The sequence below is a fragment of the Natrix helvetica genome, assembly GCF_964273705.1.
Source record: "Natrix helvetica genome assembly, chromosome: Z".
Classification (NCBI taxonomy): Eukaryota; Metazoa; Chordata; class Lepidosauria; order Squamata; family Natricidae; genus Natrix; species Natrix helvetica.
In genome coordinates, this window is record NC_138554.1 from 33,125,200 (window position 1) to 33,149,507 (window position 24,308).

The 24,308-nt window shown below is 38.1% G+C and overlaps 1 pseudogene across 1 annotated transcript; it reads left to right on the forward strand.

Annotated features, from left to right (window-relative positions):
• The first annotated feature begins 3,597 nt into the window (after positions 1-3,597).
• Positions 3,598-4,190, forward strand: LOC309401466 (olfactory receptor 4E2-like; annotated as a pseudogene). The gene has a single exon. The product of its transcript is annotated as an olfactory receptor 4E2-like (transcript).
• The last annotated feature ends 20,118 nt before the right edge of the window (positions 4,191-24,308 follow it).

Consider the following 24,308-nt stretch of genomic DNA (forward strand, 5'->3'; position numbering starts at 1 on the left):
AGATCATAAACCGCTGTTGGGACTCTTGGCGGGAAACCGCCCCACACCAGTCTCCCTTTCTCCACGCATGACCAGGTGGACTGTTTTCCTGGCTGCGTACTCATACAAGCTGATACATCGACCAGGCTCCACTCTAGGACATGCAGACGCACTCAGCCGTTGCCCACTTCCGGATATTTTGCCAGACCCCACTCCCGAGGTACCGGTTCTGTTAATTGACTGTTTGGACTCAGGACCGGTCTCTTCCTGCGACGTTGCCAGATTCTCTTCTAGGGACAATGTAATAAAGCAAGTTCAAACCTGGGTTTGGAGGGGGTGGCCGAAGGGAAACGTGGGCCCGGAATTCAAACTGTTTTGGGCAAAACGGGATGAACTTTCAGTGTTACAAGGTTGTTTATTGTGGGGGGATCGAGTTGTTATTCCTTATGCGTTACGAAGAAATGTGTTAGAAGCGTTACATGTTGGGCATCCGGGGATCGTTAGAATGAAGGCATTAGCAAGAGGTTACGTCTGGTGGCCAAACATGGACAAAGAGATAGAGGAATGGGTGGCCACTTGTGATCCATGCCAAGAATCTAGACCAGCACCCCCTGAAGCACCCGCCACAGAATGGGAGAAGCCTAAAGCACCCTGGTCGCGAATACACATCGATTTCGCAGGGCCAGTCCAAGGTCAGACCTTTCTTATAGTTGTGGATGCATACTCCAAATGGCTAGAAGTAGTCCTAATGACTTCAACCACGGCAGAGGCAGTCATTAAGGTACTACGGCGACTTTTCGCCACTCATGGCCTGCCCGACCTCCTGGTCTCCGATAACGGGCCCCAGTTCACGACCATGCAATTTGAAACGTACTTAGCAGATCAGGGAATTCGGCATGCCCTCGTCGCCCCATTCCATCCAGCATCGAACGGACAGGCGGAGAGAATGGTGCGATCCGCAAAAGAGGCCCTCGCTAGGATGGGTCCAGGTGATTGGCAAACACGCATTGATCATTACCTCTTAATTCAGCATATTACCCCCAGCGCAACGACGGGTAGGAGCCCCGCTGAACTACTCATGGACCGCCGTCTACGGTCTCACCTGGACCGTCTTCACCCAAATTACTCTGCCACATCACCCCCAGACTCTACAAGCAAAATTCGGAATTTTAGCATAGGGGATTCAGTATACGCCCACAACTATGCAGGGGGAACATTGTGGATGCCGGCAAAGGTAATTGGCATCACGGGTCCACGTTCATATTTGCTGGAGCTAGAAGATGGACGGAATTGGAAAAGGCACATCGATCAACTACGGGGTCGTCTGGCACACTCAGATCTACGAACCGAGAACGAAAACTATCTGCCAGCACAAAGTCAACCATCCGAGAGCCCAAACACGGAGGAACACGACACCATTGAGCCCAGCATAGAACCAGCGGTTGATCGCGAACCGGAACTATGCCAAAGCAATGAAAGCCTGCAGACCCCCGAACGCGAAGCTGAAAGAACAGGCGAAACCGATCCTGCAACCACTCCCGTTCAACCCGAACTACGGCGTTCCACCCGGGTGAGACAAACACCCACTTATTTGAAAGACTATGTAACTAACCGGAATGCTCCATCTAAGAGGGGAGGGGTGTTAGATATTAACATATATCGCGGCAAGTCTCCTCTCTGGTCCGCCGCTACGGCGGGAAACAGGTATCGCTCTGATTGGTCGAGAGGCGTACTCGATCCCTTTAAAAGGGAAACCCTCAGACCACAGAGCAAGCTGGATCATTACTACTACTAATAAAGAGCTGTTAAGTCACTACATGTCCGGAGTCTGTTCTCTCGTTGCCCGAATCTAACACTTTGCTTGTCAGAAACTAACAGTGAATCTCACTAATTATAATTACATGGCCAAGGGAAGTTGTGACCTTTGGGTTTCCTAGCTGGTTCCCAAGAACCCAAAAGCAAACATGTCTTGACTATTGCAATGTGCTTTACATGGCACTGCCCCTAAAGAAAATCCAGAAGCTCTAGTTGGTGCAAAATGCAGCCGTCCACAGCTTCTGTGGAAGCTACATTGCCTGCAGATTTTCTTCCAGGTGCAATTCAAGGTGCTGTTTGTCATCTTTAAAGCCTTTACGACTTGCGACAAGGTTATCTGAGAGACAATATTTTGCCAGTCAGATCTATCTGACCCAGTAGAGTGGGAAAGCTAGAAATGTTGAGGGTCCCATCCCTCAACATTAGCAGGATACATTAGCAGGACTCAGAAGAAGGGGCTTGTCCAGTGGCACTTCTCTCTGGAACCTCATTCCTCCACATATTAGATTGGCCCCCACTCTAACACTCTTTCAGAAGGCATGGTTTTATTAATGGGCCTAGGGAACCCAGAGCAGGATGGAGCCCATTAAATGGCTTGTATGAATGTGTGCTGTCACCAGGGTGAGGTGGTGGTGGAAGTGTATTATTTTATTATCTTTTTAAAAATATTCTTATTTCTTTTATATGTTTTTTATGTCCATGTAAGCCACCTTGAGTCATCATGTGAGTCATAGGCGGCAATATAAATTTTCTAAAATAAATAAATAAATGTATCTGCAGGGATACTATGATGGCTGAAATTGCAAGAAATAGTTGTAAGTTTCCTTGATTGGCATGGCTATAATTTTGAATAGTCAGTAAATAAGTGTTTGATCAGTGAATATTGCTTATAAACTTTCATATTATCTTATGCCTTTTTATAAAATGTGTTAGTCAGATCTTTTGCAATCATAAATTAAAACTGTTTTTTTCCTACAATGTGAGTCAAACTAAGAAATATAAAAAATCCACATCATTGCTATAACAGACATTCCTTTCATGCAATGCTTTAAAAAATTGCTCAACATTTTTTTTCATTTAGCCAAAGATACATTTTAAAAATTGATAGGTTAGCAATTGCATTCTATTCTATTCTATTCTATTCTATTCTATTCTATTCTATTCTATTCTATTCTATTCTTGCCTAGCCTAGCCTAGCCTAGCCTAGCCTAGCCTAGCCTAGCCTAGCCTAGCCTAGCCTAGCCTAGCCTTTTCAAAGGCTAAAAAAATGGGGACCTGTGTGAATCACCAGCAGAGGGATAAACCATATGGTTGGGGCAGCCAAACTGCATCCAAGATCCCGTTAGGTGCAGGATTTCAGGAACCTGCCTAACGTATCTGATATAGTGGTTTGCACAAATATTCTCCAGGAAAGGTGATCCTGCAAATAACCAGATCCTTTGTGGGACTTCAAAGGTGATGACCAGCATCTTTAATTGCACTTAGAAAGAACTTGGGAGGCAGTCCAGGACATATATCATAGGTGAGCAAGAATGTGAACACTTAATAATGTATTCACTACTACATTCTGGACCAATTGTAACTTTTGAATGATGTTCAAGAGTAACCCCATATTAAGTGCATTGCAATAGGGCATGAAATGTAGATAGTAATATCTACAGGAGAAACCCAGATGATAATATAAAAAAATAATTGTTGTTACAAAGATTTTTATATTTTTAATGATCTAGATTATTTTGCTTGACCTAGTGATGTTGATTGTTTTCATTCATTATAGCTTATATTATTGCCGGGGAAAAAGAAATGGAAAATCAGACCAGAGCGACTTCTTTTATTATTTTGGGATTTTCAGGTGACTCATCAGTTCGGATTTTCCTCTTCTTTCTATTTTCTTTGATCTATGCAATCAGTTTACTTGGAAATATGATGATTATTGTGGCAATTAATGCAAATCACCTCTACAGTCCTATGTACTTCTTTCTAAACCACCTGTCTTTTCTTGATATATGATTTTCTTCCATCACTGTGCCTAAGGTGCTAATTAATTTGACAATCAGCCAAACAATTTCATATAAAAGCTGTGTCACTCAGATGTTTTTCATTCTTCTGACAGCATGCACTGAAGTTTTCCTTCTTGCAGCAATGGCTTATGATTAATATACTGCTTTTGCAAGCCATTGCATTATGTACAGATTATGAAAACAGAATTTTGCAAATTGTTAGTGGGTGGTGCATGGACAATAGGTTTCTTTTATGCTCTGGTAAATACAATCCCTGTTTTGAATCTAACTTTCTGTGGACCAAATATTATTAGGCATTTCAGCTGTCAATTTCCATCCGTACTTGCCTTATCTTGCACAGAAACATTTCTGAGTCAGATTACTGTACTTACTTGATTGCTTGTTGCTCTGTTTGTGCATATTCAATCATTATTATTCTAGTGTCCTACATCTACATCATTTCTACTATCCTAAAAATTAATTCATCAGAAGCCAAAAGGAAAACCTTTGTCTAAATTTCACACTTGGTGTACATGGATGATTTGAAGCTGTTTGGTAAAACAAAAGCTGAAATGAATTTATTAATTGAAAGCACAAAAGAATTTAGCCAAGACATTGGTATGCAGTTTGGAATTGACAAATGTGCAACAATGGCAACCAAGGCAGACAAGGTCCTAGAAAATGATGGAATACAACTTGAGAATGAAGAAATGATAAAGGCAGTAAAACCAGAAGAAGGCTACAAGTACTTGGGATTTTAGAGGCCTCTGACGTAATGCATAATAAAGTCAAGGAATTACCCTCAGCCAAGTACATTAGACAAATTCACAAGATATTAAAGTCCAAACTGAATTAAGGAAACATCATAAAGCCATACATACCTGGGCTATACCTGTAATTTGATACTCTGCAGGAATAATTGACTGGACCCAGATGGAGTTGGACAATTTGGACAGAAAAACAAGGAAGCCTATGACAATGAATCATGCTTTGCACCCTAAAAATGATGTTGACCGATTGTATCTACCGAGAGGAGAGGGTGGTCAAGGACTCTTACAAGTAAAGCAGATTATGGAAGAAGAAAGACAAAGCTTGAATGATTACATCCAGAAAGGTGAAGAACCAATGATTAAGGAAGTAAATGAAGGAGGCCTTTTGAAGAGAACTAAGTTAAAAGTTGAATATAAGAAAGAAGTAATTGAGAAGCGAGCTGAAAATTGGAAAAGCAAAGCTTTTAATTAATTAATTAATTAATTAAAATTAATTAAATTAATTAATACATAGGCAATTCCAGTGATATGCTACTTATCTGGAATCATCAACTGGACTCTGACTGGAAAACTGGAAAACTTGGACCGGAAAACACACAAACTTTTGAATATGTACCACACTTTACATCCACGAAGTGACATCGACAGGTTATACTTGCCAAGAAAAATAGGGGGAGGGGGCTATTGCAAATCCATCAAACTGTAGAAGAAGATCGCTTCCGGTCTCTGAAGGCAACCGACACTGGGCGTCCACTGTTCACCTCTCCAGTGGGCTCCTTTTAGGAGCACATGGGGTCTCGGAGGGACCACCTGCAGTAGGGCAGCTTGCTGGAACCCCCGGAATTGGCGGCAGCTATGGGGGGGGGTTTCCAGCCTCGCCTCAGGAGCCGGGGAGTGAGGGGCATGCATAGCGCAGCAGTCAACTGCCTGCACCTTCACTGAATGGATTCCGGAAGGAAGTAATTAATCAGAAGTAGCAGCTGAAGTGCTGGAGGTGAGAAGTTTGCTCCAATCTCTCTAACCCTCTTTAATTGATGAGCAGCAGCCTTTTGTAAATTGTGGATTCAATCTATTTGAAGTTGGAAGATTGGAGGGGGGTTCTTTCACCCCTCTCGGGTAAAGCAGCATTTGGACTATCTCTCAATCTCGGAATGGAGAGAGAGAGCAAAAGTTGAATCAGTCACTTGCACTAACCATGTGAGAAAGATTTATATCACAAGAGGTGATTGCTGAGCTGTTTTAAAAACTTTATGGAAACTTTTGATGTTCTCCTCCCGGATTCCCTGTGAAAGGGGGAGCCAAGATGCCTGCTTCCGTCTTCTTCTTCGCACTTATAAATGAAATTTGCCTTTTGAAACTACTTTTGAAGAAATTCCTGGCTTTATATTACTATTCCCCCCTGAAGGACTCCTGGAGCTCCTCCTGTTATGTGGTCTTTCTGGATTTGGATTATTTGATTTTTTTTTTGCTTGGAACTTTGATTGAGGATTAACTTTCAGTTTTGGACTTGCCTGTCTTCTCAGACTCACCCAGCTGCAAATTCAAAGAGGCCATTTCTTTTGCAAAAGATTTACTCATCTCTGAACTCAGATAAATGGGGCCCAGAAAACCACCTTCAGGCAAGGCAGCCTTGGCACCTACCTCCCCTACATCCAGCCCAATGACTCAACAGACAAAAATTCCATCAGTTTTACAACAAGAAGGGACTGGAGAGCGTTCAAAAGGTTTATCTGTTATCCAAATGTTCCAGGCTCTTATGAAGGGACAAAATGAATTGAAAAAAAGGTGGCAGATTTTAAAGAAGAGCTCAGAGGTGTACAGCAGCAAACAACAGAAAATAAACAAAGAGTCAGTGTGCTGGAGGAGGGTGCAGTCAGAATGGGGGAGGCGGTTAAGGCATTCCAGAAGGGGACTAGAGAATTGGAAAATTTTATGGTAAAGATAGAACTTGAAAGAATGTCCTTTTTCTCAGATACCAGAACCTACTGGAGACAGAAGATGAAGATCTTAAAGATATTATGAGTACAATCTTAGCAGAATATATTAAGAGAGATAAAGAACAGTTGTGGTGGGATATGGATCTGTTTTACAGGATCAACTCACATATGCCAGAACACATAATGTTCCAAGGGAAGTACATGTTAAATTTCTTAGGAAGACCACGAGGGATGAGGTGCTAGTGGCCCTAAAGGGGGGACCACTAAAATATAAAGACAAAGAAATTACCATTCTTAAGCAAATTCAAAAAGAGAGAGAGAGAGAGAGATAAGAGGAGGAAGTATTCCTCCTTATCAAAGAAATTATATAATAAAGGAGTTTGGTTTAGATGGTTATTGCCAGAAGGAGTGTTGATCTTCTGGGAGGGAAACGGAATTATAATTAACACATTTGTGGAAGCAGAGGCCCTCATTAAAAAACATAGTGCCCTCCTAGAGGTAGTGTATAAGGTAGTGAAAAAGGTGACAATACATAAGATATGAAGGAGGAAGGGGCTGTGGCTCTGCCTGAAGACAGGGGGGAAGAAGTAATATCGAAAAAACTCAGGTCACAAAAATAAATGTATTTGAAATATCATTGTAATTGTTGATATATTAGAAAGTGGCAAAAGAGATGATTGAACACATGGTTGATACAATGTATAACAAGACACTGTTTCTGCTTATCTTTTATCTTTTGTTTTTCCTTTTCTGTAAAAGTTGTGAGATTTGGAGAGATTTCTACTTCTAGCACGATGGAGCTGCCAAAATTTTTGTATATCCACTTACCCTTTTCCATAAATGTTTAAAAATTAATAAAATTCTTAAAAAAAACTGTAGAAGAAGAAAAATGAGGTTTAAATGATTATGTGAATCAAAGTACAGGAAAAATTGCTGCAGGTTTTGAAAATGGTGAACAGCATAAAAACAACAGAAACAAAGGCAGAATATAAGGAAAAAGCAGCTGGATGACAGATTAAATAGATGGAAAACCAAAGCTTTGCATGGACAGCACTTGAAAAACATTGAAGGAAAATGTGATGACAACTTGACATGGGCATGGCTTAAGTTGGGAACTATCAAGAAAGAAACGGAAGGTTTAATACTGCCTGCTCAAGAACAAGCACTACAAACTAATGCCATGAAAGCAAAGATTCAAAAATTCACTGACATCCCAACCTGCCGACTTTGCAATAAGAAAGTCAAAACTGTTTCACATTTAATATGTGAATGCAGCAAAATCGCACAAACTGATTACAAAGCTAGACATGATCGAGTTGTTAAATTAATCCTCTGGTCATTATGTAAAAAGTATGATTTATGTGTATCCAGAAAGTCATGGGAACATAAAGTGGAAAAAGTTATCGAAAATGAGAAGGTGAAGATCTTGTGGGACTTTTGAATACAAATGGATTGTCATTTGGAGCACAACATGCCAGATATCATGGTTGTAGAGGGTCGAAGTGTACAGTTTATTGATATCGCTGTTCCTAAAGATGCCAGAGTCGAAGAAAAAGAACTAGAAAAAATAATGAAATATTGTGACCTGGCCATCGAAACTACACAGCTATAGATGAAGCACATAATAGTGATACCCATTGTCATTGAGGCACTTGGCACCATGTCCAAGAATTTTACAAGATACATCAACAAATTGCAGCTTCCTGCAATAACACCAGCGGAACTGCAAAAAACTGTGCTACTCGGAACATCTTATATTTTAAGAAGTTACTTGGTTGATATCTAGGATGCTGGCAGCAAACTGTACAAACCATTAGCACCAGTCACTAGTATTTGTAATGCATTTTTGAATGTTCAGTTGGTTGAGATTCATGTTTAATGAAAATAATAATAATAATAATAATAATAATAATAATAATAATAATAATAATAATAATAATAATAATAATAATTCCGCCATTGCCGGTCCCAAGCCCGGATGAGAAAGGAGGAGGGTTGGGGTCAGGTTGGCAATCTGGCCCCATTAAAAAAAAAAAACACCAACCCATATAACATGGTGAAAGAAACAAATAAAAATTCTATACCACATCAGTCATCACGCGGGTTAACAAGGGCCGCGGCAGATGTTGAGGTCTCTGGACATCCGTCGACAAGTGGGCTACAAGTGGACCAGCCAACAAAACGACAAAAATATAGTGCAGATGAAAACCGTGCCATAATGGCTTGTTACTACAACTCAGAGCCTGGAAAAAGAGGTTATTTAAAGCGAATGTATGAATTATGGAAACCACAATATCCAGATTCAAATGTTAGTGAACTACGACTTGCAGATCAAAGGCGATTTATTACATGGAATAAAGTGTTTAGTGAAGTTGAACTTGAGGAAATTCAGGCAAATTGCAAAACTAAGAAAACAACATCACAAGCAGAAATAACTGATACTCAAGACACACCTAAAGACATTGTAGTAGAACTCCCAGAAGAAGCTGTCGGGGAGGAAATAACAACACTATCACCAGAACCAGTTATCACTGAACCAACTGATGAACTAACTCAAAAACAAAAAGAATTGAAGGACAAGATCATGGAACATTTTCTGTTTAATAAGGAACAGCAATGTTTACCATCATTAAAAACTGTGCCTAAGAAAATTTTGGCCCCTATCATGAAAATGGTTAATGCAGTGCTTTCAACAATTGAATCGGGATCCATCTTGGAAACGAACCAGTTAATGTACAGCGCAGCTGCAACAGTCACTAATGAACTGGCTGATTATTTAAAAGAAAGTCAAGAACATCTATTAATCGAAGTAAAGAACAAAAATCTATTGAAGGCCCAACAGACGAAACAAGAATACAGAAAAGATGTAATAAAATTAAGAATGGAGAGTTGGCAGAACAAAGCATTGCATGGCCAATTTCTGGAAAACATAAAAGATAAAGTGGACAGTGAAAAAACTTGGTTATGGTTAACAGCAGGTACATTAAAGAAAGAAACAGTCACTAATCCTGGCTGCGCAAGAACAAGCTATCCGCACAAATGCCATTAAGGCCAAAATCGAAAAATCCTCTGATGATGCCAAATGTAGACTTTGCAAAGAGGCTGATGAAACTGTTGACCACATACTCAAGATCTTGTGGGATTTTCACATACAAACGGACAAAATACTGGTGCATAACACACCAGACATCACACTGGTTGAAAAAAATAAGGTTACAATCATAGACATCGCAATACCAGGTGATAGCAGGGTCAAGGAGAAGGAAAATGAAAAAGTCGTGAAATACCAGCACTTAAAAATTGAAATTCAATGATTATGGCACAAACCAGCAGTGGTAATTCTAGTGGTAATCAGCACACTGGGTGCTATTCCAAAAACACTGGAATTACATTTAAAACAGTTAAAACTTGACAAAATCACCATCAGTCAAATGCAAAAAGCTGCACTGCTTGGATCTGCACGTATATTACAAAAATACGTTACGACGTCCTAGGCCCCTGGGTGGGTCCTGACTAGTAATCAATGCCAAATCTGGTGAAACAACTGGCCACTGTGATACAATTCTGTTGATGCAATAATGATGATGATGATGATGATGATGATGATGATGATGATGATGATGATGATGATGATGATGATGATGATGATTGATAATAATAATAATAACAACAACAACAACAACAACAATAATAATAATATAATAATAATTTGCTGGCAGCAAACCGTATCAACCATTTGCACCAGTCACTGGTATTTGTAATGCATTTTTGAATGTTCAGTTGGCTGAGTTTCATGTTTAATGAATAAAGTATATAATAATAATAATTTAATGCTAAATTAATCCACTGGTCATTGTGTAAAAATATGACTTACCTGTATACAAAAAGTCATGGGAACATTAAGTAGAAAAAGTTGTCAAAAATGAGAGGGTGAAGATGGATTGTCATTTGGAACATAATATGCCAGATATTAAGGTTGTCAAGAACCGAGGCATACAATTTATTGAAATCACTGCACCAGGAAATCCCAGAGTTGAAGAAAAAGAACTGGACAAAATCACAAAATATTGTGATCTGGCCATCAAAACTAAATCGTTATGGATGAAACATGTAACAGTGATACATATTGACATTGGGGCAGTTGGTACTATGTCCAAGAATTTTACAAAACACATCAAGCATTTGCAGCTTCCTGCAATAACACCAGTGGAACTACAAAAAACTGCACTAGTCGGAACATTGTATATTTTAAGAAGATACTTGGTTGATACCTAGGACACTGGCAGCAACCCATATCAACCATTACACCAGTCAATGGTATTTGTGACACATTTTTAAATATTCAGTTGACTGAATTTCATGTTTAATGAGTACAAGTTTATTATAATAATAATTATTATTATACAGCTCAGCATAAGTAAGATTGGTTAGTACTTGGGGATGAATGTAGGAAAAAAATCATGGTTGGTAGGGTACACAAGAAAGATTTTTAAAATCCAAAAGAAAGCAGTTGGAAATTACTCCTTTGCTTCTGCCAAGAAACTATGATAAAATATATCATCAAACATATAATTTGCATGTGTGAGTAAATCTTAACATCCTATCTTGTTGCTCTAAATTCTACACAAGTTCCTAAATGTACTTTTTCCAAGGCCTGGAATAGTCCTTCTGTATATGGTTGGATTGTTTTTTTTTTTTAATGTTGTATGTTAATACCTAACATACCAACAGTATAATTTGGAATAAAAAAAGAACCAACATTGGGGGAAATTACTGTTAAAACATACTTTTAACATAGAAAAATATTAATATAAGTAGAAGGTGCTTTAAAGTTGAAAGTGGTCAAGAGGTTGAGGAATAGAATTCACATATAAGCACACCAGCAGATAGGCTGATCATACTTTTAAGCAAAATACCATGAAAAGTACTATCTATGTATATACATTTTTTCTTGTACATATTCAAGGATGTCATTTTCAAACAGATATGACTTTAATTCTTGAAACATAGTCTCCACTTCCCTATCAATTTAAGGTTTCATTCCTATTTTGCAAAAAAAAAAAAAAAAAGTTAATCCTGCTATGTATTCCTGATACATTCCTTTCATAACAAATTAACATTTTTATGTAAACTTTTAATATAATTTGAAAATTTATTTTTTTAATTAGAAAAACAGTATATCTAAACTGTGTATTAGATTAGTTGGATCGGATATATTCCCTATTGATTTTGATTCTTCTCAATTCCAGGAGGAATTGTGGCATCAGCTCCCTCCTTTTCTTATTATCTTCCTCCCATGAAGATTTCCTCAGGCTTAAATGTCAATTGTAAAGATCCTGGGCATTTCTTTACTGCAGCGCAACTACACCTTAGAAGGTAACTGCTTATCTCATGTGTTTTTATTGCAAGAGGAAATAATGTTTATTATATGAAAAAATAGTTGGGTACTTTTTCCACATTTTAATCCTGAAATCTCTTTGCAGAATTACTGGAATGATTGGAAAGGTGATAGAAAAAAACACCCTTTCTATAAGATACATTAGCAGTACTTGGGTTGGATTATTTTGGCTACTACTGTACAAAATGATCATTATAGACATAGACCATTGATTTTTACTCCTCATGCACAGATATCTTTTGCTTCAGTGTCAGGTGCTTCAATATTAGCAACAACTCAGAGTAAAACTATATAGCTAGATGTGAATTTCTTGCTGAATAAAGTGTCAATACTATCAAAGTTGCTAGCAACCATTCACTTGAAAAAGTGAGATATTGTGTATATCTTTTTCATTCAGATTTTTTTTCAAAACTTTCAAATACTATCTGAATCTTTCTTTCTCCAATTTATCACAAGTCCTGACTACACTTAAAAAACAACAGCATCATGCACTTACTACATAAGTGCATGGCTGCAAAAGTGGGGCGAAGGGTGAGAGAAATCCAAGAAGAAGACAGTAGCAAAACAATTCTATACTGTTTTTAAATATATCTAGCAATCAGAAAACCAGAATAATACAATGATTTGTTTGTCAGTAAAAGGCAGGGAAGAGTTCACATTGGCTACATGAATAGGAAATTTAGGAATTCTTATAGATAAGGAAGCAAGTGCATTTACATTAAAATAGTGTATCTTCATCTTCCAAAAATGTTTTAGCATGGCTATCCTTAGAAACAGTTTCTCCTGACATAATATCTGACTAATTCATATGCCATACACAGGAAGGATATCTCATCTATACAGTACAGTATGCTGCAAATACAGCTTTAATTTTCTTTTTCTTCTCCCTAGTGTTTTCCTGCAAGTTCAGAGTTCAATTTCCAGATCAATAAAGTTTTAATCTATTTGTTGGGCCAGCAAGCCTTAACATCGTGGGCTGAGAGAGGGTGACTGGCATAAAGTGTCTCTATCAAATTTCATTCCTAATGATTCTTGAATTATCTGAGCTGGAAAATCAAACTGTAATAACAGAGTTTATTCTGTTGGGACTCTCTAATGATCCACAGATACAAGATTTCCTTCTTTTCTTCTTCATAATCATATTTTCAATCACTGTCTTTGGGAATATGGTAATTATATTGGTGATCAGATCTGAGCTTCAACTTCAGACTCCCATGTTTTTCTTTCTCAGACATTTAGCTTTTGTTGACATTTGCTATTCCTCAGTCACTGTTCCAAAAATGCTGGGAAACTTTATCCAAAAGCAGAAAACTATTTCCAGGGAAGGATGCATTGCACAGATTGCCTTCTTTTTCCAAATTGCTGGTGCAGAAGTGTTCATCCTTTCAGCAATGGGTTATGATCGATATGTGGCTATATGTCACCCACTATACTACAGCAGGTACTTGACAAAAGAGGTATGCAATAAAATGGTGGGTGGTGCTTGGCTCCTGGGTTTCTTTCATTCTATAGGCAATGCCCTTCCTTTGCTAAATCTCAATTTTTGCCGCAACAATGTCATTAAACATTATACTTGTGACCTTCCTCCACTCTTGGCTTTGTCTTGTACAGAGACTCTCACTAATTATATTATTCTTCTAATATTTGTATTTGCATTAGGTTTTAGCTCATTTCTTTTCACTTTGGTCTCTTACATTCGCATCATTTCAACCATCTTGAAAATTAAATCAACAAAAGGCAGGCAAAAAGCTTTCTCCACCTGCAGTTCCCATCTAATTGTTGTGGGTTTATTTTATCTTACATCTTTTTTTCACTATATGAAGCCAAGTTCAGAATCACTCATGGATCTGGACAAAGTAATCTCTATTCAATATAGCATTTTAACACCCATGTTAAATCCAATCATATACAGTCTGAAAAACAAAGAGATCAAATTAGTTCTATTGAAAATGTTTGGAAAATGGAGGTCCATTCCTCACCCCTGAAATATTTTTAATTCCTTATAAGGAACACAGCTGCAATCCTAGTAGCCATAAAATAAAAGATTTAACAATTTAGCTTAGCGAGGTTTAAGGGCAGCCTCCCTATCTCCCTATGACAACTTCTCATTTTGGGGCTGGTATAATATTACACAATATTGAATAAGAGAACCAAGATACTAAAGGCTAAAAGGCAGTGGTGGGATTCAGCCAATTCAAACCTATTTGGGAAAACCGGTTGTTAACTTTCTAAGCAGTTTGGAGAACCGGTTGTTGGAAGACATCTCATTTTGTTTTTTTCCCACTTTACAGGGCTAACCCTAAAAGGGAGGCAGGAAGGAAACATTCTGGTGTTGTTTCTAGCCTAATCTTTATTGCCCTGCTTACAGAACTGCCTCTCAAGTTAACCCTTAGTACATTGTAACAGCTAAGGCGAAGCACCCATTGACATGAGTGACATTGAGTTGACCGTGTCCAACCAGTCACATGACCACCGAGCCATGCCTACCCAGCTGGTCATTAGGGCAAAGAACCGGTTGTTAAATTATTTGAATCCCACCACTGCTAAAAGATATAATAATATATTCAATAATATATTTTAAAATTGCTGAAAAAAAGAAATTTAATGTATGTGGATAGAAAGATAGAGATAAATATCCTTTGTGTTATTAAGTTTTTAAATTTTTAATACACTTCCATTAAAAATGTATTTTTAAAAAAATTGATTCCACCAATTGCATATGCGCTTCTCCCCCTTCTCTGAAAATAATGTCTGTCTGTCTATCTATCCATCCATCCATCCCTGTAGTTCCTCCAAATCCATTTTCTAATCACACACACACATGAAAACAAACAAACACACAAGCACACATAAACACAACCTGCAGTAAATAGATGATGATGAAGAGGAGGAGGAAGAGGAGGAGGGAGGGAGGAGGAAGAGGAGGAGGAGAAGAAAGACAGACAGACAGACATCGAATTGGTTATTTGCAATATCAAATCAATGGAATTTCTAATATATTTTATACTACAATGTGGTCTGGATAGTTATCTTGGAATTGGAATCTCTCATTTACAATCAGGTGCTGCTTAGAAACTATTAAGTTTACATATCCACATAGCTGTCATTAACTGTCTGAGAATATATTGCATATTTTCATCATCCAGTTATTTTTCAGTTGCAGAGGCTTTTGCTGTCCTTATGTCATTTTTTAGTCCTCATCCATATAATTTGATTCACACTGGTAGATCTGAAAACAGATTAACTGTCCATTTTTATGTATGCTTTGTGAATATCTCTTTTCCTGGCTATAGCACTTGCAATAAAAATACCAAATTGCCCAACAAGCTTTATCCACAAAAATCGGTTATTTATTATGTGAATTATTTTGGAAACCTGAGTGTATTTGACTACATGTAAAAACTATTTCCCTTTAGCCTATATTCAAACTGCAATAAGATCTCTTTTCTGAACTATATCTTCCAAAATTATAAGGGTTTGAGGTGAAAGAAAGAAAAAGCCAAGTGCTTTGGCAAGCATCTCTTCTACTAGTATTAGTAGCAAAATTCTTTTAATTCCTACTTCGAGCATGCTGAATTAGAGTGCTTCCAAAGCTGGTAGTCTTCCACTGACCATTCCATGTTTTGTGTCTGAGAAATTTCAAAAGTCTGAACCTAGCGGTCATGTTAAACCAAATGAAATTGGAAGCTTATGTTGTACTGCTGAGAGTTTCACCTGTTGGGGACTTTGGGAGTCTGATTTGCTTTTCACTACTCCCACCATAATGGATTTATTACTGTCACAAAGAATTAGAACATCTTCTGATCTGCTATCTTAATGATGTCATAACTTTCAACAGTTGTTGATGAATGGATGTAACTTGAGGACTCCTGATACATTGTAAGTGAAAAAAACTGGAACACCATGGATATATGGAGATATACATATATATAGTGTCACAACCCCTGGTATCCCCAAATATGGAGGGAACACACTGTTTCCCTTTGTCTGTCTTTCGGCTCACTCCAGGAGACCAGGCTGTGGCTTAGTGGCTAATACATCTGCCTAATATGTAATACAGCCCAGGTTCAAATCCCAGTAAGGGTATGGCTAGCTGATGAGAGCTAATTAGCTTGAAATAGATCTATACTATAGTCTTCCTTTATTTATTTATCAGCACAAATGCAACACAAACATAGCAAAGGCAACATGGTTTTCTGCCTAGATGGTCTTCTGTAATGAGCCTAAGGACAGAAAGGGGGAGTAGTGAGCTCCCTCCCATATTTGGGCATACCATACCAGGGGTTGTAACACAAATACATACCTATTTCCCTGGCTCAGCTGATAAGGAGGAGAGCCTGTGGCTCAGTGGCTAATACATCTGCCTAATATGTAATACAGCCCATGTTCAAATCCCAGTAAGGGTATGGCTAGCTGATGAGAGCTAAATAGCTTGAAATAGATCTATACTAGTCTCCCTTTATTTATTTATCAGCACAAATACAACACACACACACACACACACACACACACACACACACACACACACACACACACACACACACACACACACACACACATATATATATATATATATATATATATATATATATATATATATATATATATATATATATATATATATATATGTTGTATTTGTACAACAGGCATACCAGGGGTTGTAACACAAATACATACATACATACATACATACATACATACATACATACATACATACATACATGTATTTGTGTTACAACCACAATTATATATATATAATATTATATTATAATTCTCATTCAATCTTCTCAGTGCCAATGCATCTGTTGAAATAATGTTGTCCATTAACCAAAATAATCAACACTTTGTCCAGTAATAAAAGCAAATATGTATCTCAATGGAACAACTAGCCCTGACCATGAACCTGCTTGTCTAGCAAAGGGGTTGGAATCAAAACCAGAAGCTAGCACAGATGGACCTTATGTTTTCCAACACTGGGTTTCCCGTAATTGTGGTAATCCAAGGACATTTACTCATCTTCTTCCAAATCAATTATATATTGGAGTCTCTAGAAATGTCAAAAACATGTAACATCATGAACTTAACAGACTTTTACTATTAATTTATTCCTAATAATTAGTGCTGACTACATCACTTATTTTTAGTTCTGTCATGACAAATGTGTAGAGAACAGAAGGATGTGATATATTCTTACTCTTGTACCCTAAATACTGTGTTATATAAAACTAATGTTTAATTTTTGTCATGAATGTAGTTGTATACACCATTTGAACTATAACTGCACTGTCAAAAATGCAAAAGTGCAAGACACAATGTTTTGAAAGTGTCACTATACTTCAGCTAGCTGAACTATATTTCCTGCAATGGCACCTTATTGGAAATCAACTAACCGTTCTAATTATATCACATCAGAATAACTTTTACACTTTAAAAAAAAACTCAGAAAGAAGGAAGATATAGTAGTCAACTTATTTCCAGAATTTCCAAATTTCCAAATTTTGGTTGTTTAGTAAAACATTTGTTAAGTGAACTTTTCCCATTATACAATTTTTACAATCTTCTTTTCACACAGTCAATCATTGCTGTTGTTAAGTGAGCTGGTTTAACATGCTTGTTAAATAAATCTGGTTCCTCTTTGACATCACTTGTCAGGAGGTCATAAAAGGTGATCACATGACCTCAAGGCCCTGCAATCCTCATAAATATGAATCAGTTGACATGCATCCAAATTTTGATTATGTGACCATGAGGATGCAGCAAACATTGAAAGAGTGAAAAAATAAAGTGACTGCTTCTATATCCTAAATAATAGCTGCTAACCTGGATACAGATTATAGTAATAACAAATGAATTTGTAATGACACCCATACACTTCTGCCTGAAGAAAATAGACCATCACTGACTCATAATTTTTACACTTATAAAAGTTGTTTAAGAGACATTGTTTACCCAAAGAATCTTTTTAAACGTTCTTTCTGAGCTGACTCAAATATTTGCATGCAGTCATTTGTTGGAAAAATGTCACAATCCAAATACTGATATTCTTTCTGGCCCAAAGTCCATAATAAAGGTTTGATTTGATATCATTTATGCCTTCCAGGCAATAACGATGTTAATTGCCCAAATGTTATTTTAGAAAACAGATCATACATTCAATATAAAATTTCAAAAGTAAATTTATCAGAAAGCTCATTTTAAAGGAGAATCATCCTCAGTCTTAAAGAAAACACACTTGAAATTACTGGTGTTCCCTGATCAGAGAGACTAGCCTTAAAGGACCAGAGAAAAGAGGTCAGGAGGTGAGGCAAGCGAGCGGAGGCTGAGGTGAAGGGGGGAAGGCTGAGGTAAGTGGGTGTCAGGTTTCCTATGGACTTCAGGCCTACAACACTTTCTACTATTCATTTGCTATTGTGGGAAAATTGGAGGGGATTGTCACTATGTTAATTTGTTTGTCAACTTAAGCTTATATCCTGAGTTATACAGCAGACTGAACAGTTTCTTATCTGACAATGATTTACTGCGCATGACATAATACGTCACACATTCTTTACTTTCCTTCTGATCTTCCGTTTGCCTGCTGAAGGAGGTGGGTAACATAACTCTGCCAAAATGTAAGATTTAAATAGTAAGATTTGTATTATTTTATTTTATTTTATTCAATATTAAAGTTGTTCATTAGAATATGTTCTCGGATTATATTTTCTGCTTATTCAGAGATATGTTTTTTGGAAGGTCGACGATTCCTACCTCGTTAATCAAAGGTGGGGAAACTCCTTCCTTCAAAAATGGAAGCAGAGGTTGGTCATAATATACGGCTTGTTCCTTGTTAGCTATCTCCAAGAGATAAGCGACTAGGCTGAATTAGAAAGAATTATTTATATCTATTGAGATATGCTTAAACTCACTTTCTAACCATGCCGAAGAAGAAAAAGAAAAGAACACATTCTGAAGGCTCTAATATCTCCAATGAAGAAACAAAAGCAAATAATTTCTCTTCAAGACAAGTCCCCTAATCATCTTTGTTGTTCTTCTCTGCACTCTTTCTAGAGTCTCCACATCTTTTTTACATCGTGGCGACCAGAACTGAATGCAGTATTCCAAGTGTGGCCTTACCAAGGCATTATAAAGTGGTATTAACACTTCACGTGATCTTGATTCTATCCCTCTGTTGATGCAGCCTAGGACTGCGTTGGCTTTTTTGGCAGCTGCTGCACACTGCTGGCTCATATTTAAATGGTTGTTCCCTAGGACTTCAAGATCCCTCTCACAGTTACTACTGTTGAGCAAGGTACCACATATACTGTACCTGTGCATTTTCTTTTTGTTGCCTAAATGTAGAACCTTACTCTTTTCACCATTGAATTTCATTTTATTAGATAGTGCCCAATGTTCAAGTTTGTCAAGATCCTTCTGTATCTTCAGCCTATCTTCTGGAGTGTTGGGTATTCCTGCCAGCTTGGTGTCATCTGCAAATTTGATGAGTTCCCCATTTATTCCCTCATCCAAATCATTGATGAAGATGTTGAAGAGTACTGGGCCTAAAACAGAGCCTTGGGGTACTCCACTGGATACTTCCCTCCATGTAGATGCAGTTCCATTGAGGACTACACGTTGAGTGTGGTTGGTCAGCCAGTTATGAATCCATCTGGTGGTGATGCTGTCTAACCCACTTTTTTCTACGTTATCTAGTAATAGATTATGGTCTACCTATCAAAAGCCTTACTGAAGTCCAAGTAAACTATATCGACGGCATTCCTCTGGTCCACTAATTTTGTCACATTATCAAAGAATGCAATAAGATTAGTCTGGCATGATCTGTTTTTGACAAATCCATGTTGGCTTTTGGCTATTACTTTGTTTACTTCTAGGTGTTCGCAAATTCGTTGCTTGATTATTTTTTCCAGAATCTTTCCTGGTATTGAGGTCAGGCTGATAGGTCTGTAGTTTCCTGGATCTAATTTTTTCCCTTTTTTGAAGATGGGAACCACATCAGCTCTTTTCCAGTCCTCTGGTAGTTCCCCGGTGTTTCAGGATCTCTGAAAGATAGAATTCAGTGGTTCTGAGCTCTCGTCTGCTAGTTCCTTCAGAACCCTGGAGTGTAATCCATCCGGTCCTGGTGATTTGAACTCATTTAGGGTAGACAGGTGCTCACTTACCATTTTCTTCCCTATTTCAATTTGTGTTCCTAATCTGATTTTTGTGGTGCTGCTTTTGATAGGTCGGACTGTTTTATCCCTTTGTGTAAAGACAGATGCAAAACAGGAGTTAAATAGTTCTGCTTTCTCCCTGTTGCTTGTCACCTTCTTGCCACTTTCTCCTAGCAATGGACCAATTGTTTCCTTAACTTTTTTCTTGTTTTTAACATGTTGGAAGAAGCTTTTTTTTTTGTTAATTTTTACTTTTGTGACAAGCCTTTCTTCATTGTGAGCCTTAGCTTTCCTCACTTCATCTTTACAGGCTCGGGCTATTTGCTGAAATTCTGCTCTAGTTATGTCCCCCTCCTTCCACTTTTTATACTCACCTTTTTGTCTTTCAGTTTGTCAGATAGTTCTTTGTTTGTCAGATGTTTGTCAGATGTTCCAAGAGGGTCACAAAAGGAATCCCTCCACAATGATATTTGTGGCAACTGACAAAAACACCCTTGCCTTTGAATTGCAATGTTACACTTCCTCCTGATACATTCACACAAATCAAGCAGCTTCCTGATTCGGAACAAGACAAGTGGTATGATGCAATGCAGGATGAAATGGACAGTTTAAAGAAACTTAATGTATTCACACCTGCAAAATCTCCAGCAAACAAAAAGGTCATTGGCATTCGATGGGTCTACAGAATCAAGAAGAAACCAAATGGTGAGTCATTGTACAAAGCCAGACTTGTAGCTCAGGGTTTTGCTCAACGTTATCCTGAGGACTACACAAACACTTACTCACCAACAGTCAGAACTGAGAGTGTAAAAATTGCTTTAACCACTGCAACTATTCTTAGTTTAGAAGCTTTCCAGTTTGATGTGGACACAGCTTATCTACATGCAGACCTAGATGAAGAGATCTATGTGAGAAGCCCTCCAGGATTCCAACAGCAAGAAGGGGATACCTGGTTCCTGAACAAGAGTCTTTATGGTCTGAAACAGTCACGTTTAATGTGGTACTTATGTCTTACTGACAAATTCAATTCAATGGGCTTTATTAAGTCCGAAAGTGATGAATGTGTGTTCACAAAAAGATCTAACAATGCATATGAGATAATTCTTGTTTATGTTGATGATATTGTTTATATTAGTCCAAATTAGAAAATGAGTGAGATTTTTGCTAAAGGTTTGCATAGATACTTCACATTGTAATCTTCAGGTCACATTAGCACTTACTTAGATGTTCAGATTGAAAAAACACAGAAGGGATTTAGTCTTTCACAAGAGGAGAAAATTGACCACATTCTGCACCATTGCAACATGAAGCGATGCTAACACAACAAAGACACCCATGCAAACAGATTTTCACAACTTAACACATGAACCAAGTCCTGAATTCAAGGACCAAACACTTTATCGTTCAGTCATTGGGTCACTATTATACATTAGTAGTTGGACCAGACCCGACATTGCACTTAGTGTTAATCTCTTATCACGAAACGTAGGTAAGGCAACACAATTTCATTGGACATGCGTTAAGAAGTTATTGAAATACATGAAACACACTAAACACATGAAGTTATTGCTAGAACCAACACATACTGATTATACAGAATTATGTTGTTATGCAGATTCTGATTGGGCAAGTGATAAGAAATCACACAATAGTAATTCAGGTTACATGATGTTCCTGAATGGATGTCCTGTTTACTGGCAAATGAGAAAACAGAGTTTTGTTTCGCATTCATCTACTGAAGCTGAATATGCTTGTGTTTCAGATGCATATAATTCTCTAACATGGTTTGATGCTTTGATCACAGATATCTGGACACATCTGATTCGACCAATCACCGTGATGGAAGATAATGAATCAGTGGTTTATGTTTCTGAGTCACATTTTACAGGTTCTAGGTCCAGACACATTGACATTCGTTATCAAAACACAAAACAATTAGTTAAGCAAGGTTTTGTTAAATTGCAATATGTATCTACACATGATCAAATTGCTTAAATGCTCAACAAACCACTTCTAGCAGCTGAACATGAGTATCTGCGAAAGAAGATGTGCCTTATTTGATGATTTGATGATATCAGCCCAAGTGACAAAAGAAGTAGTGTCACTACATTAATTTGTTTGTCAACTTGAGCTTATATTCTGAGTTATACAGCAGACTGAACAGTTTCTTATCTGACAATGATTTACTGCACATGACATAATACGTCACACATTCTTTACTTTCCTTCTGATCTTCCGTTCGCCTGCTGAAGGAGGTGGGCAACATAACTCTGCCAAAATGTAAGATTTAAATAGTAAGAATTGTATTATTTTATTTTATTCCATATTAAAGTTGTTCATTAGAATATGTTCTCGGGTTTTATTTTCTGCTTATTCAGAGATATGCTTCTTGGAAGGCTGACGATTCACACCTCATTAATCAAAGTGGGGGGAACTCCTTCTTTCACAGGGATTATACAGAGTTGGGTGATATGTAGCCATAATTATATTCTTTCTAAAAAGCCAATGTCATCCTTTGTCTCTGTACCTCGCCAAAACTGGATGGGTAGAAGGTGCCAGTGTGGCAGTGGAAGATTGGACCATGTGATGGGTGGGTGTAAGGGCAGGATCTTGAACTTTCAACTGGGTGGAAAAAAACTGGGAAGCTTTAAGATTCGGGTTTTCCCAGATGTGCCAATATGGCTCTTTTAATAAATTGGAATTTTGAAGAATCCTTTGCTTCAGACTCTGATTTAATTTTGGATGCTATTTGTAACTCTGGTAGCAGGAGAAGGTGGAGGCGAGGCAAGTGTTTGGAGATGAGCAGGAGCAACCCAAGGTGAGTGGGCAGAGGCCGAGGTAAGTTGGAGTACGCCCCCTGGCCTCCGTTTCACTGTCAGAGGCCTTCACTACGTATGTTACAAGCCCAATTATTAGATTCTAAAAAAAAAAAAAAAAGAATAGCTGATTTGCAGAGACCTATCCCTAGCAGATTATTAGCTATGCAGCTGGGAACAAAGTGACCTTGGGATGACTACTATCACTCATGTTAATCCATAATCATTCTGAGTACTGCAACATGATTTCTTCCTCCCTTTACATGTACTCCCAATTGGCATAATTCTTATTTGTACAAATCTTAATACTTTGATCAAATCACAGGGCTGAATAACTCCATCAGCAAGTTTACAGCGTTTATAAGATGTCTAAATTGACCTCCTTTGATCAGAGAAAATACAATATTTATATTTATTTTTGACTGGAAACCCTTATAGATTTTTTCATAAAACAGAAAATAATTAACTTAGGAGTTTTGGTTTGGATGGTTAGATAGAATAGACTACAGAAAGAAGAGATAATAACCTTAGTAACAGGTAAACTTATAACTAAATTCATAACTTTTCTATTTTTCTTTCACTTTTTTCCCTTTCTTGCACTTTTAGCTTTTTATTTGATTTCTTTCTTCTTACTTCATATTCATTTGTATTAGATTTTATTTTTCTTTCTAAAAAGTTCATTAATATACATGCAAAAGTATGAAGCACTTATATAGATAAAATTATATTCTAAAAACCATGTTTTCCCAAAAATAAGACAGGGGTTTGACCCCCAAAATATGGCCTTGGCCTTATTATCAGGGGGACTTATTGTTTTGGGGCTTGGGGATGGCTGCTCTCTTTCGTGTGGACTCTGGAAGAGCCTGGCTTGGGGACGGGAAGATCCAGGCACAGCTTCAGGGGCAAACAGCTCTGTTGCACTGTCACAGCAGAACAACACAGCAGCCATGACCACACTCATAAGCAGCTGCCCAACAACCCTCCCTCTGACTAGGCAGAGAGCTTTCATCAACCTAGAGGTATCCCGAAGACAGCAAACTGCGTGAGCTGGGGGAGAACAGGCACTCAAGTGGCTTGGTGGCTTCGAGATACCGCTGGATTGGTGAGTTTTGTTCTGCCTGGCTGGAGAGGAGGGTTGCATGAGACCTTTCTGCCACCCACTCACACACCTCCCAGCCTCACCATATCTGGGCCAACACTCCCTGTAGACCAGGGCACTGCCACTGCCGCCATCCTAGCACTGAGGATGGCATCTTCTGTGGCTTCCAAATCTCCCCCTCTGGATGGGCAGAGTGCCACTCACTGACCCAGTGGTATCCTGAAGGCACCAAGCTATGTGAGTGCCTGGTTCCCCCCGGCTCACTTGGCTTGGTGCCTTCGGGATACCACTGGGTCAGTGAGTAGCACTCTGCCTGTTGAGAGGGGTGGATTTCCAGGCGGCTGCTC